This window comes from Diadema setosum, chromosome 15 (assembly GCF_964275005.1).
Source record: "Diadema setosum chromosome 15, eeDiaSeto1, whole genome shotgun sequence".
Classification (NCBI taxonomy): domain Eukaryota; kingdom Metazoa; phylum Echinodermata; class Echinoidea; order Diadematoida; family Diadematidae; genus Diadema; species Diadema setosum.
In genome coordinates, this window is record NC_092699.1 from 23,662,184 (window position 1) to 23,687,754 (window position 25,571).

General features: G+C 37.7%; 1 protein-coding gene and 3 long non-coding RNA genes across 6 annotated transcripts in view; 1 reads left to right on the forward strand and 3 right to left on the reverse strand.

The window, feature by feature from the left end:
- The window catches only part of LOC140239263 (decapping and exoribonuclease protein-like), an 84,361-nt gene that overhangs the window by 40,132 nt on the left and 18,658 nt on the right, over window positions 1–25,571 (reverse strand). The window lies entirely within an intron of this gene.
- On the reverse strand, window positions 3,923–9,015 carry LOC140239267 (uncharacterized). Of its 2 annotated transcripts, XR_011901963.1 has the most exons (4): window positions 8,719–9,015; window positions 7,470–7,859; window positions 6,390–6,597; window positions 3,923–4,577 (listed from the first exon to the last, which is right to left on the reverse strand). It is a non-coding gene; the product is annotated as an uncharacterized lncRNA (long non-coding RNA). The 2 variants fall into 2 exon arrangements; XR_011901962.1 differs by lacking the exon at window positions 8,719–9,015 and having other exon boundaries at window positions 7,470–7,967.
- On the reverse strand, window positions 9,834–15,330 carry LOC140239264 (uncharacterized). Of its 2 annotated transcripts, none has more exons than XR_011901959.1 (4): window positions 14,241–15,330; window positions 13,152–13,370; window positions 12,302–12,671; window positions 9,834–11,947 (listed from the first exon to the last, which is right to left on the reverse strand). It is a non-coding gene; the product is annotated as an uncharacterized lncRNA (long non-coding RNA). The 2 variants fall into 2 exon arrangements; XR_011901960.1 differs by having other exon boundaries at window positions 12,302–12,674.
- On the forward strand, window positions 20,375–24,020 carry LOC140239266 (uncharacterized). The gene is made up of 3 exons (XR_011901961.1): window positions 20,375–20,410; window positions 22,792–22,882; window positions 23,542–24,020. It is a non-coding gene; the product is annotated as an uncharacterized lncRNA (long non-coding RNA).

Genomic DNA, 25,571 nt, shown 5'->3' on the forward strand with positions numbered 1-25,571 from the left:
TGTGCATAATATGCTACTTTCTCTCCTTTCCATTTTCCTTTTTCTGCATATGCTACTTCACTCTTGACCTTTAACATTGAAAAAAAAATTGTGTCTTGTGTTGGAGGCTTAAAAGAAGGAGTATCTGAATGCATGAGGTTGTCTCATGTTGTAATGTGTATGTTTCTACCATGAATGTGATTTGAGTTTGAATATTTTTTTTTTCACTTGTAAGAGAAGAGAAAAGCTACTGTATATAGAAGAAAGATGCATATCAAAAATTTCATTGGTGTTGATTTTTATATTTTATTCATTCATGACTTCAATTATCATTGTTTCTTCTATGAGATTTTAACACACCCAGATGCAGATGATTTGCCCTTCACGTGTGAATGTGATGTAGTGGTGTTGAAACCCAAGTACAGGCTTTCAGATAATGTGAAGAGTGTGTATTCATTGTATTATTTTTTTTTCCTGTGGCATCTTAACATCGCCTGATTAAATTGCATGAAATGTGAATATTTTTGTATTCGTTGACTTATTCAAAAGTGTCTCTAGTGCTGTAGTTGATTGCTGTTTTATCGAGAGCTAAGGTTGATGGTTTTGTTGGCACACTGTGAATTTTTTGTATCTATGTAAATACATATGCAATGTAGTCATATGATAATAATATTAACAATGATTATAAATAATAATAAAAGTGGCTACTGGTATAGCGCACAGGTCCACCTTTCAGTGCTCATGGCGCTTCAAAGATGAAAAGATAGATACATACATGTACATGCATGTATGCTCAAATATGTCAACAAAGAAGAAAATGGCAAACAAAAAACAAACAATACCAAATAAAGAATGCAATACTGTTCCGAACATTAAATGACAACAATTGCAGTCCTCAATGTGAGAGGAACAATACGTTTTATAAATGTGTGTGTGTGTGTATATATATATATATATATATATAAATATATATTAGTATTACATATATATATATATATATCGTCGGTCGCATTACGAACCGGCGAATGTTCGAATTTGCGCGGAAACACGATTTCGAGATAATCGCGTTTAAAGAATCGGGACTTCTTTAAACGTATAAAAACGTGTCTTATAACCGCACATTGATGATGATATGAAGAGAGTGATGAAAGCGGAATTTTCTGCTTTGTCTGATACTAAATATTATTTTGTAGCTGCACCTGGGGCTCTGTGGTAGTGATGCAAAGTGCGTTTGCCGGTTCGTAAAACCCCCCATTTCAGCGTTTTACGTACATCGCGTACTAAAGAGAGGGCATTACGAACCGGCAAATGTATACATTTGCCGGTTCGTAAAGCCCATGCTCAATACGTGTGGACGTAGCGAGTGCGCATTACGAACCGGCAAATGTAACATAAAATGGCGCGTATCATCACACATTCCACACGCTTAGGTGGTACGCGCACAGTGTAATGTATACATTCGCCGCTCTAGGTAGTGGGATTGTGATTCATTCATGTTCATTCATGTTAGTTGTATCATAATCATGGATATTAGGAAAGTGTAACAAACACCACAGTTATTTTCTCAAACTATACAACCTACCTGTACTTTTACACATTAATTGTTGATGCGAGTAATGTTATCAAACTGTGCAATGGGTTTTTGATTGGATGAGTACCGTTCTATTAAAGCGTGCCTGGTAGTCACTCACTATCTATAAATATTACAAGTGTTAAGTCATTATCAGTATTGAGAGAATATAATTACACCCATACAAACACAAACATACACAAACACACATACACGCACATATACCAGTAAACACACTCGAACCCACACACACAACTTACTTTCTGACACATTAATTGTTGATGCCAGTAATGTTATCAAACTGTGCAATGGGTTTTTATTGACTACTGGATGAGTACTAAAAGTGCGCCTGGTAGTCACTGTCTATAAAAAAAGTGTAAATTCATTATTGAGAGAATATAATTACACCCATGCAAACACAAACATACACAAACACACACTATACATGCACATACCAGTACACACACTCGAACAAACACACACACACACATACCCTCTTACAAAGCAGTCATAATCACCTTGTTCTCCCAATTCTAGGTATCTGTGTCTCTCTCACTCCTCTTTTTTTTTCTTTTTTTTTTTGTTTTCTATTCACCAGTCCCCAAGTTTGTGAAGAATTCTGCATTTTATTAATTCAAAATGCACCATTCCACATGTGTGTTCATAATTACATACAGTAACTACAAAACAAAGCATTCTCCTCAAACTTCCAGATATAACCTGTAAATTCAGAGAGTGATTTTTTTTTTTTTTTTTTTTGCATTTTCGACAGCTCACAATAATTACATTGCACACTATTATTACAATACATTAAATTACAATTGATACAAAATAAATGTGACATTCTCCATGATACTTCACTATGTAATCTCACTTGGAATGAGAAGTTAGGCATTTGTTGCATTTCAGAATTGTGTTCTGACCACTATAAAAGTGGTGCAATAACATGTACAAAATACAAAATTCTCCCAACACTTCACGAGGTAATCTGACCTGTAAATTGGTGAGAAGTTCTGCATTTCCTTGACTTTAATGTATTACAGTAGTACGCGTGTTAGTCACAAATAGTGCAATAACATGATCAAGTGTACCATTCTCCTCACACTTCACAAGGTAATTTTGCCCAGGGTTGAATTAATGAAAGTGATACCCAATGTGTTTATAAACACGAGTCTACAAACTTTAACAGTCTGCCAACTACTGGACTGCTGGGAGGAGAGTAGTGTACCTCATTTGTCTCTTTTTGCTGTCCTTAGGATGGGGGACAACATGACAACATGTTAATAACATGTCTGGCTAGCCATTCTCTTTCTAGGACCAGAATTTTCAAGGCATGATAATATTGTCTGATAGACATTCTGCCATTTTCACTAAGGCAATCATAGCCAAAAGATTGATATGGTTACGTGTTAAATCACATCTTTGATGGTTAAAATGTGTTCTACCATCTACAAATATTTCTGACTTTTTGTAGGCTTCCCCACTGTTCAGCTTTTTTTTGACAATTCTGTTTTAGATTCCATTAATTTTTTCATGACAACTGAAGATCTATCAGGAATAGAACTGATGTCAGTACCTACATATTCTTCCACATGAAAATCTTCTGGCTTTGCACTGACATCTATCTTTCACTCCCTCAAAAGCCTCAATGGCAGTAGTTTCCAAATTTGCAATGAAGAGACAATAAATGGAATACATACTGGAACACTACACTTTATTTCTATTGTTTCTTTTATATTTGAATAAGGTCCTCCCGAAGTGATAAAAATTGGTCGATTTGTGTGAAACTGTGTTGAAATTATTGAAAGCATGTAGCAAATATGTAACACTGAAGATAAAATAATTACCAGAAAGTATTACAAACTTGATCATGCATCAAGTCTATATTTGTACAAGGCACTATGAGCAAGAAATTCACCAATAATTCCCTTTCCTTTCCTTACAAGAAACATGTACAATAGTTTGCCTAAATGGTCTTTATTTTAGGAAAGTTGGTCAACAGTTAGTGCACTACATATAATAATGTAAATACAACCAGATGTATACCAACAAGACTAGATAAAGGGCAGTATAGAATACATACAGCATAATATGAATATGCTGTACTTCCATTACACTTCACAAACAGTTTTCTATTGCTTTCCTGTGTCCGGTTACCATCAAAATTGGTTCTTCAATGTCTGACAGGGACATTGCTTTCTCGAGATTTAACAGTTTTCCATCATCCAGCAAGGTTCAGTATTCTTTGTTATCTGAAATAAGAGTGGAGGACTTAGTCTGCTTTCAAATTGAAATCAGGTACACCTAATGCAAGGAAAACAAATACATAATTTGATGAAACTGCCAAGTCTGGTTGAAAAATTGTTACTTCATTTACTGTTTTTTTTTAACTATTCTTTGCAGAAGACAAACTATTTTCTTTAAATTTTACAGGTTGCCTGCCACAAACTTTTTCTTACAAGAGTGAAGGATAAAAGAAAAAAAAAAGATAATCAAAGTATTTAACACATGTTTAAATTATTTTACATTTGTTATTGGAAAATTAAGTTTTGGCTCATAATTGCTTTTTCAGGAATTTGCACCACACAGACAGATAATGCAAGAAATACAAACAACAGTTATACAATGCCCTGAACTTCTCAACTCCAGTTGAATTACCTTCAGCTTCAAAGGTAACATTGCTGCGTTGTTTCTTAGAATGCGAACACCACAGTTGTTTGTAGAGGCTCTGCTTCTGTTGCTGCTGCTGCTTCTAGCAGTGTTGCTAATGTTCCTGGAAGTGCAGATGCTAAAGTTGCAAGTAGAGGCTCTGCTGCTACAGTGGCAAGTAGAGGCTCAGTTGCTACAGTTGTAAGTAGAGGCTCTACCACTGTTGTCGTACTTAGAGGCTCAGCTGCTAGGGCTGTATGTACAGGCTCCGCTGCTGCTGCTCCTCCTGCTTCAAGCGGTGCTGCTGATGTTTCTGGGGATTCAGCTGTCACAAATCGACGTTGAGGCTCTGCTACTGCTGTCGCAAGTAACGATACTGCTGGGGAAGTTGTAAACAATGCATCAATGAAAAAAATTATGTGACCATCCTGTGGGTAGAATCAACAAGATTTATACTAGATATACTTGCAAACATCTATCATGGACACTAGAATCTACAGTGTATTACATGCACATAAAGCAAATTATCAGTAATTGATTTTGTTTTGGGACTGAGAAGAGACGTTGACATAATAAATTGTAAGTAATAATCAATATCAGACTTTTAAAGAAAGGAAGTGGAAAGCTAACAGTCTTCAGCATCCTACAGTCATTACAAACTGCAATTACGACATTTGTTTTATTCATTACACAGAATTGAACATTTATATTGAAATGGTAATGCAATGAAAGTACATTGTACCTACATGATACTATGCATAAAAATCTCTACATCATTTTAAAATGAAACTAGAAATGTCGCTTTGGCGACTGGTATGCCTCCGCCATAATGCATGATTTTTCCAATAGGTCTAGATAGTACATGTGGACAATGTGTGATTACATTTTCACAAAATTGGCAAAATATTGAAATGACAAGTTTGTCACAAATGTGTTGAATGTTCACCTTCCTTGACCTAGGTTTAATTGGATGAATAGGAGAGCATGTATCTAGGGATTTAAGGACTTTAACTTGACTTTGACCCATTCATACATTTAGGCATTGAGTAATTTTCAAGGTACAGGTGTGGAGAAAAAGTGCAATTTCTGAATTGAATAGTAAATTGTTACCATTTTCATCTGGCCCTTGACCCTAAAATTCATAAGATAATCACTTTCAGGTAGAACATACATAATATGTACTAAGTTTCAAGATAACTTGAGCCACTTCGAGATATGGAGGAAAAAGTTAGTTCAGCACTTTCACTTGATCTTTGACCTTTTGACCTTTGAGGCAAAAAAGAAGAAAAAAAAAACTTTCCAAAGAATTTCTATTAGGTTACACATGCATACACCAAGTGTAAAAAAATAATAACCCTGCTGGCATTGCATAAATATGAGGGAAATAGTAAAATTTTGAAGTGTTGCACTTGACCTTTGACCCCTGACCTTTGACCCCATGAACCCTACATTCTCTAGATAATCACTTCCAGTCAGTACATGTATATACTATGTTCCATGAAGATACCTTGAACAATTTTCCAAGGCACGGAGAAAAAAAAGAAGTTTTGATATTTTTACTTGACCTTTTGACCTTTGACCTTTGACCTCATGACCCAAACTTTCACCAGAGAATCTTGATTGGGTAATACATGTATACACTAAGTTTCAAGAAAATATCTTCAGGCATTCAATAGATATGGCGAAAATAGTGAAATTTCATGTATTTGACCCTGACCTTTTGACCTTTGACCTTTGACCTCATGACCCAAACTTTCACCAGAGAATCTTGATTGGGTAATACATGTATACACTAAGTTTCAAGAAAATATCTTCAGGCATTCAATAGATATGGTGGAAATAGTGAAATTTTATGTATTTGACCTTGACCTTTTGACCTTTGACCTTGAGCATGTGCACCCAAAAGTTGATAGGCACAACTTCACCCCCTAATACACATACATGCCAAGTTTCATTAGGATACCTCAACAGGTTTTGATAGTTACCTTGTCCACAAAATTCATTACGGACGGACGGAAGGACGGACGGACGGACGGACGGAAGGACGGACGGACGGACGGACGGACGGACGGACAACCCGAAAACATAATGCCTCCGGCACCACTTCGTGGCGGAGGCATAAAAAGACATAATATATATCTTGATAAACTTATTGATGTAGAACAAATCAGTAACTATGTATTCAAATTACCTCAGGCAGAAAGAGGAATGCCCTCGTCATCTGACATCCTACGTCCATCCATGGGCATGTTGAAGACTTGAAGCACCCTCCCTTTCCACCAGCCATTTTCACTTCTCATATGTACGCAGGAACCTTGTTTCGGTTTGGTCCATTGAGCATGATAGAGGTCACTTGATCATAGAACCATCCCTCTTCCACTTGACAAGAACATCTATGCCTACGGTGGTTCAAACACACACAAAATTGTATGGACAATTTCAGTGAGAAATTTGACAGTTGTGTCATACACTATGTGATAAAACATTACAAGTACCTGCAGGTTTGAAAATGTGAAGAAGAGTATTTCTTACAGCTAAAGCACAATTTCAGAAGAAAAAACAAAGTAACATAAGGAAATTCTTTACAGGCAATCACCTACGACATTTTGTGAGACAAAATGAAAATAGCTACAGCCAGCATACCTATTTGAAATGCAAAAAAAAAAATTTTCATCAAAGTCTGCTGATCTCTGAAGGGCATAGTAATTCAGGTGCTATTGGTCGAGCTTTTACACCTTGGGGTTGGCAAAGGTAAATAATGATAACTGCTGCACATTCTTTGATTAGAAATGTGATGTCTTTCACATAAAAACCTAACAATCTTATACACAGAAGTGTTAGTGCTTGCTTTTTTTTCTTTTAATACATTGAGTAGCAGTCAACATTGATATACATGTATGAAATAATTACAGTAAGGCCATTAGAAACTTCCCCCAAGTATGCTCAAGCAGGTGCCTAGGGAAGAGCTTGTAATATCAACATGAGCCTGTCCTCACCAGGTTAATATCTGCATAAGATACTTGACAGTAGAGTTAGATAAGATCGACATTACAGAAAAGGTATGACTACATTACCTAGTACATTCCAGATATCAAAACAGTGATTTCTGTCAAATGACATGGTATTGTTCAATCATCTATTCCACTGAAAGTAATAAATGACCTATTCCATTGACCGTAAACTGAGAAATGTTTGTGAATACCTGGTTCCCGGTACACTTTATGGTCCACAAGTACCGGTACCATAATCACTTGTTACGAATCAAACTTACCATTATAGGCAGAAGGAAAAACATCCTCATCACCACTACTCTCTGCGGTTGTACGTAGAGGCTCTGCTGCTACAGTCTGAAAGGCTCAGCTGCTACAGTTGAAAGTTAGGATCATGCTGCTACAAATGTAGAGTTTTACAGTAGCATACGTAGACGCTCTGTTGCAATAGTACTGTCGGTAGGCCTACTGTAGTACATAGAGGCTTCGCGACTACAATTGTATGGAGAAGTTCAGCTGCTACAGTTGCACTTTACAGGCTCTGCTAATGCTGCTCCTGTGCCGAGAGGTGCTGCTGATGTTCCTGGGATGCTAGCTGCTACAGTTGTAATGATAGCGGTGCTGCCTTTGTTTGTGGGGACTCGGCTCCTGCTTGTAGTGGCCTGCTGCTCCTAGAATTATCCCCAAGATATAAATAAGGAAAATCATGTCAGTGTTATCAGGGCACAAATAGGATACCGCGGTAACTGATATAGAATAAAAATCCCTGGATATAGGCTTATACTTGTACCGGTACATGAGTGTTCAAAAAAACTGTGAGTACCGGTACCGGTAATCAACTTCGTTTAATTTTTCTGAAAGTTCATTGATATCTGTCCCGGTAATCAAAATAAGTAACATACCGGTGAATACAACCTCGATCTAGCCTATAAATTTACTGTTTATGCAGGATTTTAGTTAGACAGTAAAGGCGAGAGCAGCTATTCTTGCATGCTTAAGGAAGCTATATGTAACTATAACTGACTTAACACTGACGCTAAACAGTCTCATCATGCAATTTCATTCTTACTTAGGGCCTAAATACTATTTTTTTTTTTATGCAACAACATGAATCTTTGAAAACAATGATAATCATTTAATAATTACTTTGGGCCTATTTTCAGTTCTACCTGGGTATTTGCAATTGCTACACGATATTTTTTTTTTCAGTTTATAGATTCTACTATGCTTTAGTTTAAAAAACAATGCATCCGGGTTGTATGGGAGGATTGCTTTATCTCTGACCAAGAATAATCAAGGACCACCTTCGACAAAAATGGTGGCTAGGTGTACGACTGTGTAGGATCTACAACTACAAGGAAATGAAATACACAGGAAAGCTACTTTTACATGATAATGTCGAGCAATTCTACTTCTCTGATGTAATATTTTATGATTACACATTAACCTGCCCCGATTATCATTACTTTTGTTTTTAAACAGAAGATTAAATAACAAATGAGCAACAAAATGCACCTAGTACTTACATACCAGCACAATTCCGAGTGCATGGGACTGATGGTGATGACGAGCCCTCGCTCGCGGCCTCGCAAGCTCCTCGATTCGCCCCACATACCTCACGTGTGTTCCGTCTGAACAGGGATTTTACGAACCGGCGTATACGAACATTTGCCGGTTCGTAATGTCACAAATTGCAGCATTTGGACATTTTGAAAATTCGTCACTACCAAAAATACATGTTTTCGTGAATTTTGCGATTTGATATTTTGGGGATAGATAGAGTTTGGTATGGACATTCAAAAAATGGAAAAAAGTGAATTTTGAAAAATTGACCCAAATTCGAACATTCGCCGGTTCGTAATGCGACCGACGATCGTCGGTCGCATTACGAACCGGCGAATGTTCGAATTTGCGCGGAAACACGATTTCGAGATAATCGCGTTTAAAGAATCGGGACTTCTTTAAACGTATAAAAACGTGTCTTATAACCGCACATTGATGATGATATTAAGAGAGTGATGAAAGCGGAATTTTCTGCTTTGTCTGATACTAAATATTATTTTGTAGCTGCACCTGGGGCTCTGTGGTAGTGATGCAAAGTGCGTTTGCCGGTTCGTAAAACCCCCCATTTCAGCGTTTTACGTACATCGCGTACTAAAGAGAGGGCATTACGAACCGGCAAATGTATACATTTGCCGGTTCGTAAAGCCCATGCTCAATACGTGTGGACGTAGCGAGTGCGCATTACGAACCGGCAAATGTAACATAAAATGGCGCGTATCACCACACATTCCACACGCTTAGGTGGTACGCGCACAGTGTAATGTATACATTCGCCGCTCTAGGTAGTGGGATTGTGATTCATTCATGTTCATTCATGTTCATTCATGTTAGTTGTATCATAATCATGGATATTAAGGAAAGTGTAAGAAACACCACAGTTATTTTCTCAAACTATACAACCTACCTGTACTTTTACACATTAATTGTTGATGCGAGTAATGTTATCAAACTGTGCAATGGGTTTTTGATTGGATGAGTACCGTTCTATCAAAGTGTGCCTGGTAGTCACTCACTACCGGTATCTATAAATACTACAAGTGTTAAGTCATTATCAGTATTGAGAGAATATAATTACACCCATACAAACACAAACATACACAAACACACATACACGCACATATACCAGTAAACACACTCGAACCCACACACACAACCTACTTTCTGACACATTAATTGTTGATGCCATAATGTTATCAAACTGTGCAATGGGTTTTTATTGACTACTGGATGAGTACTAAAAGTGTGCCTGGTAGTCACTGTCTATAAAAAAGTGTAAATTCATTATTGAGAGAATATAATTACACCCATGCAAACACAAACATACACAAACACACACTATACATGCACATACCAGTACACACACTCGAACAAACACACACACACACATACCCTCTTACAAAGCAGTCATAATCACCTTGTTCTCCCAATTCTAGGTATCTGTGTCTCTCTCACTCCTCTTTTTTTTTTCTTTTGTTCTTTTTTTTTTCTATTCACCAGTCCCCAAGTTTGTGAAGAATTCTGCATTTTATTAATTCAAAATGCACCATTCCACATGTGTGTTCATAATTACATACAGTAACTACAAAACAAAGCATTCTCCTCAAACTTCCAGATATAACCTGTAAATTCAGAGAGTGATTTTTTTTTTGTTGCATTTTCGACAGCTCACAATAATTACATTGCACACTATTATTACAATACATTAAATTACAATTGATACAAAATAAATGTGACATTCTCCATGATACTTCACTATGGAATCTCACTTGGAATGAGAAGTTAGGCATTTGTTGCATTTCAGAATTGTGTTCTGACCACTATAAAAGTGGTGCAATAACATGTACAAAATACAAAATTCTCCCAACACTTCACGAGGTAATCTGACCTGTAAATTGGTGAGAAGTTCTGCATTTCCTTGACTTTAATGTATTACAGTAGTACGCGTGTTAGTCACAAATAGTGCAATAACATGATCAAGTGTACCATTCTCCTCACACTTCACAAGGTAATTTTGCCCAGGGTTGAATGAATGAAAGTGATACCCAATGTGTTTATAAACACGAGTCTACAAACTTTAACAGTCTGCCAACTACTGGACTGCTGGGAGGAGAGTAGTGTACGTCATTTGTCTCTTTTTGCTGTCCTTAGGATGGGGGACAACATGACAACATGTTAATAACATGTCTGGCTAGCCATTCTCTTTCTAGGACCAGAATTTTCAAGGCATGATAATATTGTCTGATAGACATTCTGCCATTTTCACTGAGGCAATCATAGCCAAAAGATTGATATGGTTACGTGTTAAATCACATCTTTGATGGTTAAAATATGTTCTACCATCTACAAATATTTCTGACTTTTTGTAGGCTTCCCCACTGTTCAGCTTTTTTTTGACAATTCTGTTTTAGATTCCATGAATTTTTTCATGACAACTGAATATCTATCAGGAATAGAACTGATGTCAGTACCTACATATTCTTCCACATGAAAATCTTCTGGCTTTGCACTGACATCTATCTTTCACTCCCTCAAAAGCCTCAATGGCAGTAGTTTCCAAATTTGCAATGAAGAGACAATAAATGGAATACATACTGGAACACTACACTTTATTTCTATTGTTTCTTTTATATTTGAATAAGGTCCTCCCGAAGTGATAAAAATTGGTCGATTTGTGTGAAACTGTGTTGAAATTATTGAAAGCATGTAGCAAATATGTAACACTGAAGATAAAATAATTACCAGAAAGTATTACAAACTTGATCATGCATCAAGTCTATATTTGTACAAGGCACTATGAGCAAGAAATTCACCAATAATTCCCTTTCCTTTCCTTACAAGAAACATGTACAATAGTTTGCCTAAATGGTCTTTATTTTAGGAAAGTTGGTCCACAGTTAGTGCACTACATATAATAATGTAAATACAACCAGATGTATACCAACAAGACTAGATAGAGGGCAGTATAGAATACATACAGCATAATACGAATATGCTGTACTTCCATTACACTTCACAAACAGTTTTCTATTGCTTTCCTGTGTCCGGTTACCATCAAAATCGGTTCTTCAATGTCTGACAGGGACATTGCTTTCTTGAGATTTAACAGTTTTCCATCATCCAGCAAGGTTCAGTATTCTTTGTAATCTGAAATAAGAGTGGAGGACTTAGTCTGCTTTCAAATTGAAATCAGGTACACCTAATGCAAGGAAAACAAATACATGATTTGATGAAACTGCCAAGTCTGGTTGAATAATTGTTACTTCATTTACTGTTTTTTTTTTAACTATTCTTTGCAGAAGACAAACTATTTTCTTTAAATTTTCCAGGTTGCCTGCCACAAACTTTTTCTTACAAGAGTGAAGGATAAAAGAAAAAAAAAGATAATCAAAGTATTTATCACATGTTTAAATTATTTTACATTTGTTATTGGAAAATTAAGTTTTGGCTCATAATTGCTTTTTTAGGAATTTGCACCACACAGACAGATAATGCAAGAAATACAAACAGCAGCTGTACAATGCCCTGAACTTCTCAACTCCAGTTGAATTACCTTCAGTTTCAAAGGTAACATTGCTGCGTTGTTTCTTAGAATGCGGACACCACAGTTGTTTGCAGAGGCTCTACTTCTGTTGCTGCTGCTGCTTCTAGCAGTGTTGCTAATGTTCCTGGAAGTGCAGATGCTAAAGTTGCAAGTAGAGACTCTGCTGCTACAGTGGTAAGTAGAGGCTCAGTTGCTACAGTTGTAAGTAGAGGCTCTACCACTGTTGTCGTACTTAGAGGCTCAGCTGCTAGGGCTGTATGTACAGGCTCCGCTGCTGCTGCTGCTGCTGCTGCTTCAAGCGGTGCTGCTGATGTTTCTGGGGATTCAGCTGTCACAAATCGACGTTGAGGCTCTGCTACTGCTGTCGCAAGTAACGATACTGCTGGGGAAGTTGTAAACAATGCATCAATGAAAAAAATTATGTGACCATCCTGAGGGTAGAATCAACAAGATTTATACTAGATATACTTGCAAACATCTATCATGGACACTAGAATCTACAGTGTATTACATGCACATAAAGCAAATTATCAGTAATTGATTTTGTTTTGGGACTGAGAAGAGACGTTGACATAATAAATTGTAAGTAATAATCAGTATCAGACTTTTAAAGAAAGGAAGTGGAAAGCTAACAGTCTTCAGCATCCTACAGTCATTACAAACTGCAATTACGACATTTGTTTTGTTCATTACACAGAATTGAACATTTATATTGAAATGGTAATGCAATGAAAGTACATTGTACCTACATGGTACTATGCATAAAAATCTCTACATCATTTTAAAATGAAAAAAGACATAATATATCTTGATAAACTTATTGATGTAGAACAAATCAGTAACTATGTATTCAAATTACCTCAGGCAGAAAGAGGAATGCCCTCGTCAACTGACAGCCTACGTCCATCCATGGGCATGTTGAAGACTTGAAGCATCTTCCCTTTCCACCAGCCATTTTCACTTCTCATATGTACGCAGGAACCTTGTTTCGGTTTGGTCCGTTGAGCATGATAGAGGTCACTTGAGCTGACAGGATTCATAGAACCATCCCTCTTCCACTTTACAAGAACATCTATGCCTACGGTGGTTCAAAAACACAAAAAATTGTATGGACAATTTCAGTGAGAAATTTGACAGTTGTGTCATACACTATGTGATAAAACATTACAAGTACCTGCAGGTTTGAAAAATGTGAAGAAGAGTATTTCTTAGAGCTAAAGCACAATTTCAGAAGAAAAAACAAAGTAACATAAGGAAATTCTTTACAGGCAATCACCTACGACATTTTGTGAGACAAAATGAAAATAGCTACAGCCAGCATACCTATTTGAAATGCAAAAAAAAAAAAAAATTGTCATCAAAGTCTGCTGATCTCTGAAGGGCATAGTAATTCAGGTGCTATTGGTCGAGCTTTTACACCTTGGGGTTGGCAAAGGTAAATAATGATAACTGCTACACATTCTTTGATTAGAAATGTGATGTCTTTCACATAAAAACCTAACAATCTTATACACAGAAGTATTAGTGCTTGCTTTTTTCTCTTTTAATACATTGAGTAGCAGTCAACATTGATATACATGTATGAAATAATTACAGTAAGGCCATTAGAAACTTCCCCCAAGTATGCTCAAGCAGGTGCCTAGGGAAGAGCTTGTAATATCAACATGAGCCTGTCCTCACCAGGTTAATATCTGCATAAGATACTTGACAGTAGAGTTAGATAAGATCGACATTACAGAAAAGGTATGACTACATTACATTCCAGATATCAAAACAGTGATTTCTGTCAAATGACATGGTATTGTTCAATCATCTATTCCACTGAAAGTAATAAATGACCTATTCCATTCACCGTAAACTGAGAAATGTTTGTGAATACCTGGTTCCCGGTACACTTTATGGTCCACAAGTACCGGTACCATAATCACTTGTTACGAATCAAACTTACCATTATAGGCAGAAGGAAAAACATCCTCATCACCACTACTCTCTGCGGTTGTACGTAGAGGCTCTGCTGCTACAGTCTGAAAGGCTCAGCTGCTACAGTTGAAAGTTAGGATCATGCTGCTACAAATGTAGAGTTTTACGGTAGCATACGTAGACACTCTGTTGCAATAGTACTGTCGGTAGGCCTACTGTAGTACATAGAGGCTTCGCGACTGCAATTGTATGGAGAAGTTCAGCAGCTGCTACAGTTGCACTTTACAGGCTCCGCTAATGCTGCTCCTGCGCCGAGAGGTGCTGCTGATGTTCTTGGGATGCTAGCTGCTACAGTTGTAATGATAGCGGTGCTGCCTTTGTTTGTGGGGACTCGGCTCCTGCTTGTAGTGGCCTGCTGCTCCTAGAATTATCCCCAAGATATAAATAAGGAAAATCATGTCAGTATTATCAGGGCACAAATAGGATACCGCGGTAACTTATATAGAATAAAAATCCCTGGATATAGGCTTATACTTGTACCGGTACATGAGTGTTAAAAAAAACTGTGAGTACCGGTACCGGTAATCAACTTCGTTTAATTTTTCTGAAAGTTCATTGATATCTGTCCCGGTAATCAAAATAAGTAACATACCGGTGAATACAACCTCGAACTAGCCTATAAATTTACTGTTTATGCAGGATTTTAGTATAGACTACTAGGCCAGAGCAGCTATTCTTGCATGCTTAAGGAAGCTATATGTAACTATAACTGACTTAACACTGACGCTAAACAGTCTCATCATGCAATTTCATTCTTACTTTAGGGCCTAAATACTATTTTTTTTTTTAATGCAACAACATGAATCTTTGAAAGCAATGATAATCATTTATTACTTTGGGCCTATTTTCAGTTCTACCTGGGTATTTGCAATTGCTACACGATATTTTTTTTCAGTTTATAGATTCTACTATGCTTTAGTTTAAAAAACAATGCATCCGGGTTGTATGGGAGAATTGCTTTATCTCTGACCAAGAATAATCAAGGACCCCCTTCGACAAAAATGGTGGCTAGGTGTACGACTGTGTAGGATCTACAAGGAAATGAAATACACAGGAAAGCTACTTTTACATGATAATGTCGAGCAATTCTACTTCTCTGATGTAATATTTTATGATTACACATGAACCTGCCCAGATTATCATTACTTTTGTTTTTAAACAGAAGATTAAATAACAAATGAGCAACAAAATGCACCTAGTAGTTACATACCAGCACAATTCCGAGTGCATGGGACTGATGGTGATGACGAGCCCTCGCTCGCGGCCTCGCAAGCTCCTCGATTCGCCCCACATACCTCACGTGTGTTCCGTCTGAACAGGGATTTTACGAACCGGCGAATACGAACATTTGCCGGTTCGTAATGTCACAAATTGCAGCATTTGGACATTTTGAAAATTCGTCACTACCAAAAATACATGTTTTCGTGAATTTTGCGATTTGATATTTTGGGGATAGATAGAGTTTGGTATCGACATTCAAAAAATGGAAAAAAGTGAATTTTGAAAAATTGACCCAAATTCGAACATTCGCCGGTTCGTAATGCGACCGACGATGTGTTAAATTCTTGTTTTTACTTCTTCGATGTTCAGCACTGTATTGACCACTTAATAGGCCTATTCAATTTTGACCTGGAACTCTGAATTTGACTTTTGATAAAGTGATACTTATAAATATTAAACCATGGATGGTGGCAAACATCCGTTTCATAATCATACTAAGAAAGTTTGATTTAAAAATCACTTTTGTAGATTATAATACAATGTATTAGGCGTTAGCGTGATGTTATGCAAGGTTACTTAGACCTAAAACAGTAGAAGTTTTGGTTGTAGACATCAGGCGATATAGTCGTAACTTAAGTTTAGGCATAAGAATACGGCCTAGAAACGCCTAGATTTATATTCCGTTTGGTTTACTTAGTTAGGCTTGCCTGAAGTTATCAACAACCGAACATGATATAGGATGTAGGGTTCTAGAAGTCAATAGGTCTACATCTAGTCTGGACTCTTGCCTAGATTTCTAGACAAGATCTATAAAAACGTTAGACAGATTCTACCCTGCTGGCCCGACACTCCCGAGTAAAGGCAAAAGCGTGCCCTAAAAAGGTTAAGTTAACTGATAGCTTGCAATTTATTGCACCGTAATTATCTAGCTCAAGATTCTTAATCATACAGTTAAACTCGCATAAGTCGATCTTCTCGGGACTGAGCAAAACACATCGACTTAGCCGAGTTTCGACTTGTACGTAAGTCGAAAAAAATCAACTTAAAGTTACACTACACGTACATATGTATAATGTACATGTATGTTGTCTACTCTGGAGCCGAGAGCTGGAGCGGTGTGCCCGATATTTGCCCTTCAGCAAGACACTTTATCCACATTGATGCAGGCCAGGGCTCCACACTTACTTTTATTTTGGTGGCCCCAAAATGATTGATTTTTATTTTTTGGTGGCCCGAACAAAAAACAACAACAACAACAACAAAAAACAAGCAAAACTAAATCGGTCCTACGTTCGGTCCGAAAGTTACCGTTATTTATTTCTGATTGTAAAAGCAATCATCCACCATTTACAAGTATTTTAACACCTTCCGGAGCCGAATGTTGCCGTTAATCATTTTCAAATGTAAAAACAAGCAACCGACATTCATTCTAGGATCTTACGGAGCTGAATATCATCCTTATTCATTTCCAAACGTGAAAGCAAACATCCGCTTTTTATTTCATCATCTAAATGAGCCGATTGATACCGTTAATCATTTCCAAATGTAAAAGAAACAATCTGTTACTTATTTTAGCATCGTACGGAGCAGAATATTAACGTTATTCGATCTCCAAATTCAAAAGCAAACACCCGACATTTATTTTATGATCGTAAGGAGCCGAATGTTACTGCTGTCCACTTCCGAAAGTGAAATGAATCATCTGACATTTATTTTGGCATCTTCAGGAGTCGAATGTTACATGCTATTTACTTTCGAACGTAAAAGCGAACATTCGGCATTTATTTCATCATCGTACGGAGTTGAATATTATTGTTATTCATTTCAGAACGTCAAAGAGATCATTCTACATATATTTTAGAATCTTCCGGAGCTGAATGTTATTGCTATTTTACTTTCGAACATAAAAGCAAACATAAGACATTAATTTTATCACCGGACGGAGTTGAATACTATTGTTATTCATTTCCGAACGTTAAAGCAAATATCAAACATAAACTTTACCATCAAACGCAGCTAAATGTTACTGTTATTCATTTCGAAATTTAGAAGCAAACATTCGACAGTTATTTAGCATCGTATGGAGAAGAATATTACTGCTATTCACTTCCGAACGTAAAAACAATCATCTGACATTTATTTTAGCATCTTCTGGAGCCGAATGTTATTGCTATTTACTTTCGAAAGTAAAAGCAAACACCCGACATTTATCTCATCGTCGTACGAAGTTGATTATTATTGTTATTCATATCCGAACGTCAAAGCAAACATTCGACATTTATTTCAGCATCCTCCGGATACTTTTTTTTTTTTTTAATCCTTATTCATTTCCGAACGCAAAATCAAATCTCTGACATTAATTTCAGCACCGTACGGAACTGAATCTCACCATTATTCATTTCCAAAAGTATAAGCAAACATCCGACATTTATTTTAGTATTATACGGAATCGAATATTACCGTTATTCATTTCCAAAGTTAAAAGAGCAAACATCTGACATTTATTCAGCATCTTATGGAGCTGATTGTTACCGCTTCATTTCCAAAACTGAAGGCAAACATTCGGCTTTTTTGGTGGCCCGGCGTGCGTTTTTGGTGACCCCGGTCGCAAATTATATACCATTCGCGAAGTCGTGATTCGATTCGCGAAAAGACTCCGCTATTATAAGGCATAGATCGCTACACTCGGCAGGTGCTACGTCGTCCTTTCACCAGATCTCGTTACAAAACCAAAATCTCGCGTGAGTTCTTGCGTTACCTATCGTTAATGTTAACGAAACATCGTTAATTTGCACTAGGGATCGTTACTTATCGTTGCTACAAACGTTGATTTTCCCGATCGTTAGTTTGCGTTACCAGCGATTCAGGTGAAACCGCTTGCGTTAATGAAACGTTACTGTTTATTTACGCAGTTTCTTTTGGTATATACTGTATGTAAACGAAAACTGGCGTCTCGTGATTTTGACAGTGATTTATTACACAATAAAATCTTATTCGACTTAGGCACAGTGAATTCAATGGTTTTTCCGTGAAAGTGTTCTTGGAATTTCATCGACTTAAGCGAGTATTCGACTTAAAAAATTCGACTTATGAGTGAATTAATACACGTAAGTCAATGGGGAAAAATCGGGACTTTTTAAAATTATCGACTTGCGCGATTATTCGACATATGCGATGTCGACTTAGGCGAGTTTAACTGTATTTTGTATTTAATTATATCAGTTAACTTATCAACAGCCTACGCTTATTAGCAAGACGTCTGCCTGCGCCTAGCAATAATTCTCCCCAGCGGTTTTTATTCTCTTACACAAAATGTGAATATACGGGGCTTACACGCGAGTACCCAAGTCATCGCCAAAGAAATAGAGTCTACAAACATTCACGGATCGTACCGAATATTTACCTTGAAATTCAAGTTTTGGCTACAGCCGTATGTCATCTATACCCATTCGCTCATAGTCGGTATAAGTTGTTTATTTTTTTATTTATTTTTAATTAGCTTGCGAAAAAAAAAATGTAGACTCTAGTTGTCACAAAGCCAGATGCGTCGATCGCTGCCAGCGCAAGAGATAGCTAGCTGGCCGGCTGGCGCCGGGTGGTAAAAGCACTGGCTGCCGCTGGCCCTCTAGCCTTTAAACAAGGCGACTCGCTCTGCGTGCCCCAGTATAGCGCGTTTACCCCACAAACCTGTTGGCCGGCGAGTGGAGCGAGCCGCCTTTATCCACTCGTTCAGGGATGTGTACTTTTGTCGTTGTTGTTGCTTTATATTCTTTGACAAATTTGCGTACAAATTTGACGCAGAAAATACACACGGCACCAAGGTAAGCCGCGCGCGCTTGCTAACAAATTTGTACGCAAATTTGTCAAAGAATATAAATTTCAGCGTGTTTCTACAGAGAATCCGATAGACCTAGCATTTGCAAGCGCGTAATCAAACAGTGCGCTAACGCGGAACCGGGTTGTTTCTACAGAAAGCGCATAATCGGATTGAATCCGATTCTCCACCTAAATGCAGGTGTGACCGGATGTCTGGAAAGTTGGCTGGTGCATTGTGGGCCTGGGTCAAGGTCAAGCATCTACTGATGATGCGGATGCGATCACCGATTGAACGAAACTGAGCACAGGGCAGGGCCTGCCTAGCTAGCCTAGCCCTGGGCCGGCCGGCCCGGCCTAGTGTGGGTACAAGTTACGACCGGCTGCTGGACGAATTTGTTTTCATCTAACTTAACGTTAGGGCTCCTACTCTAACGTTAGCTCCAACGTTTATATGGATTAGAAACTAGTTTTGTTTTCTACCAATTCTTTGGTTCGTCAATTTTTCACGGATCTAAGTTAAGGTTGGATTTTTATAACTGGATTATCACATGTGACGAGACAACAGCAGTTCACAGAGACACAGCTTCTGTCACGTCTGACTGAGTTCTGTAAGTTCTATATATCATCAATTCTAACATTGTTAACTAGTTTCTAGAGTAGAAGTAGAACCTCCTACTCAACTGTTGGGCTAGGCCCAACGTTAGGCATATTTCTAACGCTAACAAGTTAAGATAAAAAAATGATTAGATTAGGCCTAGGGCCTAGCAGTTACACGTTTTAGGGGGTGTTGCAAGAAAGTCGAGTTGCGATTAATTGCAAATATCTATTGCAACTTTGCAATAGATAGATCTATTGCAACTTGCAATCAATTGCAAGTTGCTGTTGCAAGAAAGGAGCTTGCAATTAATTGCAAGATGCAATTAATTGCAAGCTCTATTGCTGTATTTTGTATTTATAAAAGCGACTGGCAAGACAAGCCTAGCCAATTTGTCCATTTTTCAATGCATTTTGCATGCATGAGAGATACTCCATATACCTCAATGTGTTGTGTCTCTCCTGTGGTAGAGGTTTGCTGTGCGATCGTTGGGGATTCGAAACAGAGTAAGTTACAAAAATTGTCGATTTTGATCCCATTATTTACTCATTGTGTCTTGTATTTAAAAGAGCTAGTTCCTTAGACTTACTTCTTATAAGAATTTTCTTGAAAAATGGGAAAATGTGTTTCCTATAACTGACAGAGTTGTGGCCGTCTCGACCACTCATTGGGCACACAGTACATCAATCATAGTCCCACACATAGCTTTTTGTGTTAGCATTTTTTCTTGCATTGGCAAGCTCCTTTTCTTTTCTTTTCTTTTTTTTTTTCTGCTGCCAGAGGCAGGGCTCTTATGTCTATAGGCTAGCTTAAAAAAAAAAGTCAATGTCAACTAGACTTTCTGAAAGTACTCTAGACGCTATTCATTATCGATTCATTATCCAAATCCGCTATTTTCAAGCAGGATAAGAAGATATCGGTAGGCCCTAGAGACCTATCTATGCTGCCATTGCTGGTGAGTGCTATGGCGATGAATAGGTGCTAGGCTTACGCTACGCCTTACACAATGTAGGCACCCTACGTAGCCTACAGTCTAGTCTATACTCTAGTCTAGCAGAACCATCTAGATTTTACATAGCCCTAGGCCTACCCCCTTGGCCTCATTCCCCTCCTGTACATGTGGGCTAGTTATTTTGCAGTGATACTGTCCATGTGACGCGAAAGCTTGCTGAATTTTTTAATTGATGTGTAAATTTATTTTTGATAGGCCTAATCACTCGATTAGACTCTGTGGTCTAGGCCTGTGTTAGGCCTATATTAGTATATAAAATAGTCTATAGGCCTATTTGTAATTTGGGCTAGTTTCTAGACCTAGCTAGGGGTTTACATCTAGGTAGGGCCTAGAGGTTCTAGGCCTAGTAGAAGTTCTACTTTTGCAGGTCTTAAAAGAAAGTTAAGAGTTGGCCCAAGGGTACGTGCTCCACGATTTCACTATTTTAACGTTAGTCCAACGGTTAGAACTAATCAACCGTATCAACTGTATCAGTGACCCCTACACAGACGTGTCGTTATTGATATTGGTGTGAGCCTACAGCGCCCCGGGGTTAGTCTAAAACCTTCTTTGAGCAGGGAGGTGGAATCAAAGAGGTTGGAGAACCTCTGGGTGGAATAGACCTTGCTTTTTTAGGTTGTTCTGTTCTGGAATTTGGACGGATCAATTGAAATCTTGCAATTTAGTGTTGACTAGCTGGATCAATAAAAAGCTAGGATTTAAAACGAACAAGGGCCAAGTGCATCCCAGGGTCCCAGTCGCTGTACTTCGCACCGCATCTGGTTGGGCTACTGTTTGGGGGGAAGGGGGGGGGAGAAATTGAACCATTTCTATAGCAAGTACCTACAAGTAATCAGAGTTGCAATGATAGTACTGTAGTGTAGTGTATCAAACAGTGCCAGTAAAACTTTAAGTTTTGTAATACAATGTGTAAATATAGGTCTATAGTCACCAAGGCTGACATTTCAGACAAGAAGCGTACGGATAAGATGAGCAAACTGACTGTAGGATATCCAAGCAGAAATATTTACATGTGTCAGTGCTTTTGTTGAAAACAAGTGCCAGTGGTTGAAGGGGTACACTTATGAAAGCTACCCAGGCCTGGAATTCAAGTGATTTACTTGATGGAGTCATAACTATGAGTACAATTCTTTATGCTCTTTTTGTTTGTGGAAAGAACAAATAGGCCTTGTTAGAATGCATTTAAACAAATGGTATTTATGGACACTTACCAATTAGATACCAGAATTTGCATAGTACCATACTCTAATACAAGGTGTGTGCCACCCTATAGTGTAGTTGTATGTAACCCCATAGGCCTACCCAAGCACCGGGTCACAGTGACCTCCGGATTTGGGAGATGAGGAAACATAGTTGAGAGTGCTTGCAATAGGCAGGACACATGAGAGCCTAATGGATGTGTGATTTGCAATGTACATTGTATAATATATACGGTACAGCACTAAAAATATTGTACATGTCTGCATATGAATATGAGTGGGAGTGATGGATTGATGGGCAGTCAACAGTCAACCGTGCCTAAGTCGATTTGATTTGGACCAAAGAAATAGATTCTGCTTCAAGAAATTTTGGCTTATGAAGATTAAAATCAATAGAATATAAAGAGAAGAGGATGTGAAAAGACTGCAGACGTTGGTGATTATTTGACTTTAATATGCAAGGTGAATGACTGTATAGAGGGTTAATTTGTTACAGAGGGGAGGATATGAAAGCAGTTCAAAGAGTGTTCCAACATTATTGTAATATCAAGAAAAAAGTGCCTGCTTCTAAACATCAATGTCCATTTTGTTCCTACACTGTTTGGTTGTAATTTTGCAAATTCTCATTGCTCTTTTGTACTTCTGCACAATGAGACAATTTTATCTGTTCTATCAGCAGGGAAAGGAAGAAAAAGAGGAGAAAAACCATGTTTCTTCAAGACCGAGACTCACACCAGCATGAGAATTCCAGCCAGTGCACACAGACAGTAAGTGAACATTGTACATTGTACGATAATTTCCAGTTAAGAGAGAGAATGAAATGTGTAGAACCTCTCAGCTTGAAATGTGAATATATTGATTTGTTGGAATCTGTCATTATTGTTTTAGGATAAATTCTGATGTGATGTCTCATTTGAGGATACTTGTACAATGACTTCATCCTACTGAACAAGAAAATGTACAGCATGGCATAGTAATGAGTAAAGAAGACTTCGCAGCAGTTCATACAAAATTATAAGCAAAAATGATGCATTGAAATTTACATAACACAAAGTTACCCATAATGAAAGGAATGTTTTGTACAGCAATGGCTTATATTATGTTTAATAAAGAGTTAAGACATTCAAATCTCTTTATCAAGCCCCCTGAAAACTGAAAATGCTCTACATATCCTGACAGTAGTATTCAGGCCTTCATGATTCAGGTACATTGTATTATTTTGGCGCATGAAGTTGCATGTAATACAAATTCTTCAGTATATTACTGATTGTTTGAAATTTCCCTCATTTTCAAATTAAAATGTTGGTACCATCATACCTTTACACAAAACGCCTTTTGGATGTCCACAAATTGACTTTGTGAGTGCAATGTTTCCATTTTTATTTCCCATTTCTTATGTCTTCAATATTTCTTGTATCATGTATAGGTATAACTTCTGTGAATCAAGGGGAATGGCAGCTGAGGGCAGACAGGCCAAACTTGATGTCAAGAGACGGTATACACTGCAAAGGATGAGCAGCTCGCTGTCAACAATGAGGAAAAGTGTGAACAAAACAAGGCAGTGATTTTTTAAACACATTTCATCAGGCTGAGGTCATCACTCTTAGAAAACAAGGGACACACGAAGCAAGCAGTGTTTCAGAGCTGCAACAAGTGCATGGGTAGTAATAATCTCGGCTGCATCACATGCATCCAAGTGTGCTAGCTACAATAATAGCACGTTGTGCTTTTCAAAGATATTGAAGAGTCCTTTGGACATTTTGCCCCTGTCACTTATTCTGTGTGAGTCATTTATTCTGCAGTATTAGCACTGATAATGGGATAATCAACCTTTTACTGAACCAGTGTTCAAGAAGTTACGTGTAACATCCAAAACCCTCCACGTAGAGATTGGCAGAAAACATATTGCAGAGCCCCGTTTTGTTCTTTTTCATGGGAAGAAATGTTCAGTCCATGATGTGAGTATGTATATAATGCAGGGAGGTGACTCACCTCCCTGGTATATGTATGTACACTGTAAAGCACCACAGTTTGAGTTTCTAGAGAGCTGTAGGACAATTATAACTTAAATATACAAGAGTAATCTGGCCATGAACATCATGTCTATGGACATGTTTTATTATATTTTTTTCCTTACCCTGGTCCATTATACACCGTAAATACAGCTACTACTGTATTCATAATCTCCAAGGTAACAGTTCACTGGTCCTTGTTTTGTTATTCAAACCACAAAATATGGTTTGTTACTCTGAAGGCTTGTAAGTCTCAGCCATATTCCATTTCAGGCTATCAAACCTTTAGAATAAGGAACATTCAAAATAACAAACAGTTGTATTAAAGGACATCATCGAACTCAAAACTGCCAAGGTATATTGTGAGACTTCATGTTTCTTGGTGGTAAAAAAAAAGTTCTTTAATAAGTACTGGTTGAAATTATGATGATCTTGATCTTGTTTACAGTTGTGTAGCACCACCTGGGGGCAGATGAACCTGTGCTGTGGCAAGATGGCACTGAATTTGATTTCTCAGCAATTGAACCACTTATTTGTATTGCATTCATGGGTCCTGGGATAGTTCCCACTAGAAGGCTAGAAGGTAGTTACGAGATATGTAGTAAACCATATTTTCCAACAAGCTGTATCTGTTTCACACTAGCACAAAAGATCAGTAGATACTGCTATGGGCCAATTTGCAGATTACAGTACCAATCAGTTGTACAAAGTTACATGTACAGTATACAGTGAACACAATGGTGGATCTTTTTTGGTTAATATGTCGTTTCCCAATTGACATCGTGATATTGTAGCATAATTGAACGCATTTCTAGAGCATTTGCATACATTTTTGGGCAAAAAATTAACAGTTCTGCATGTCAGAAGTATTTTTCGCTGTAACATTTGGTTACCTTAAACTTAATAAAGACATGTTTGTATGAGTAGATCACAGCACAAGTATACAAATGCAGATAAGTTACATGTAGATAAGCTAACTTTATGCGTGGTTGTCTTGATATTCAGTACTGTATTAGTACCTCTATGACCATGCATGCTTAAAAGATATGCATTCACAGTGCATGACAGTGGGGAACACACACATTACTATTCAGCCATAGATGTGGGTTAATTTTGAGCTCAGTTGATGGTATGATCTGGGATAGATAGGGTTTATGCAATGGGAAGAGAAACTTGGTGTAATTCAGATGTGAGTGCATGATGTTATCATGACGATGTTCATGTCATACACTACATATGTATGTGTTCAGTCGTGCTGAACTGCAGAGAAGACATAAGGTATAGAATACAGATTTCAATGTGGATCGAGGCTTTGACACATTTAGCGATAGGCCTACATGTCCTTGGAAGAGAGCATGTGAAGTAATCCTACTTATGAGGATAGCTACAGGTAGTTGACTGAAGGGTTTCCAGCAGACTGTCAACCAGTTTGCAATTAAGCATG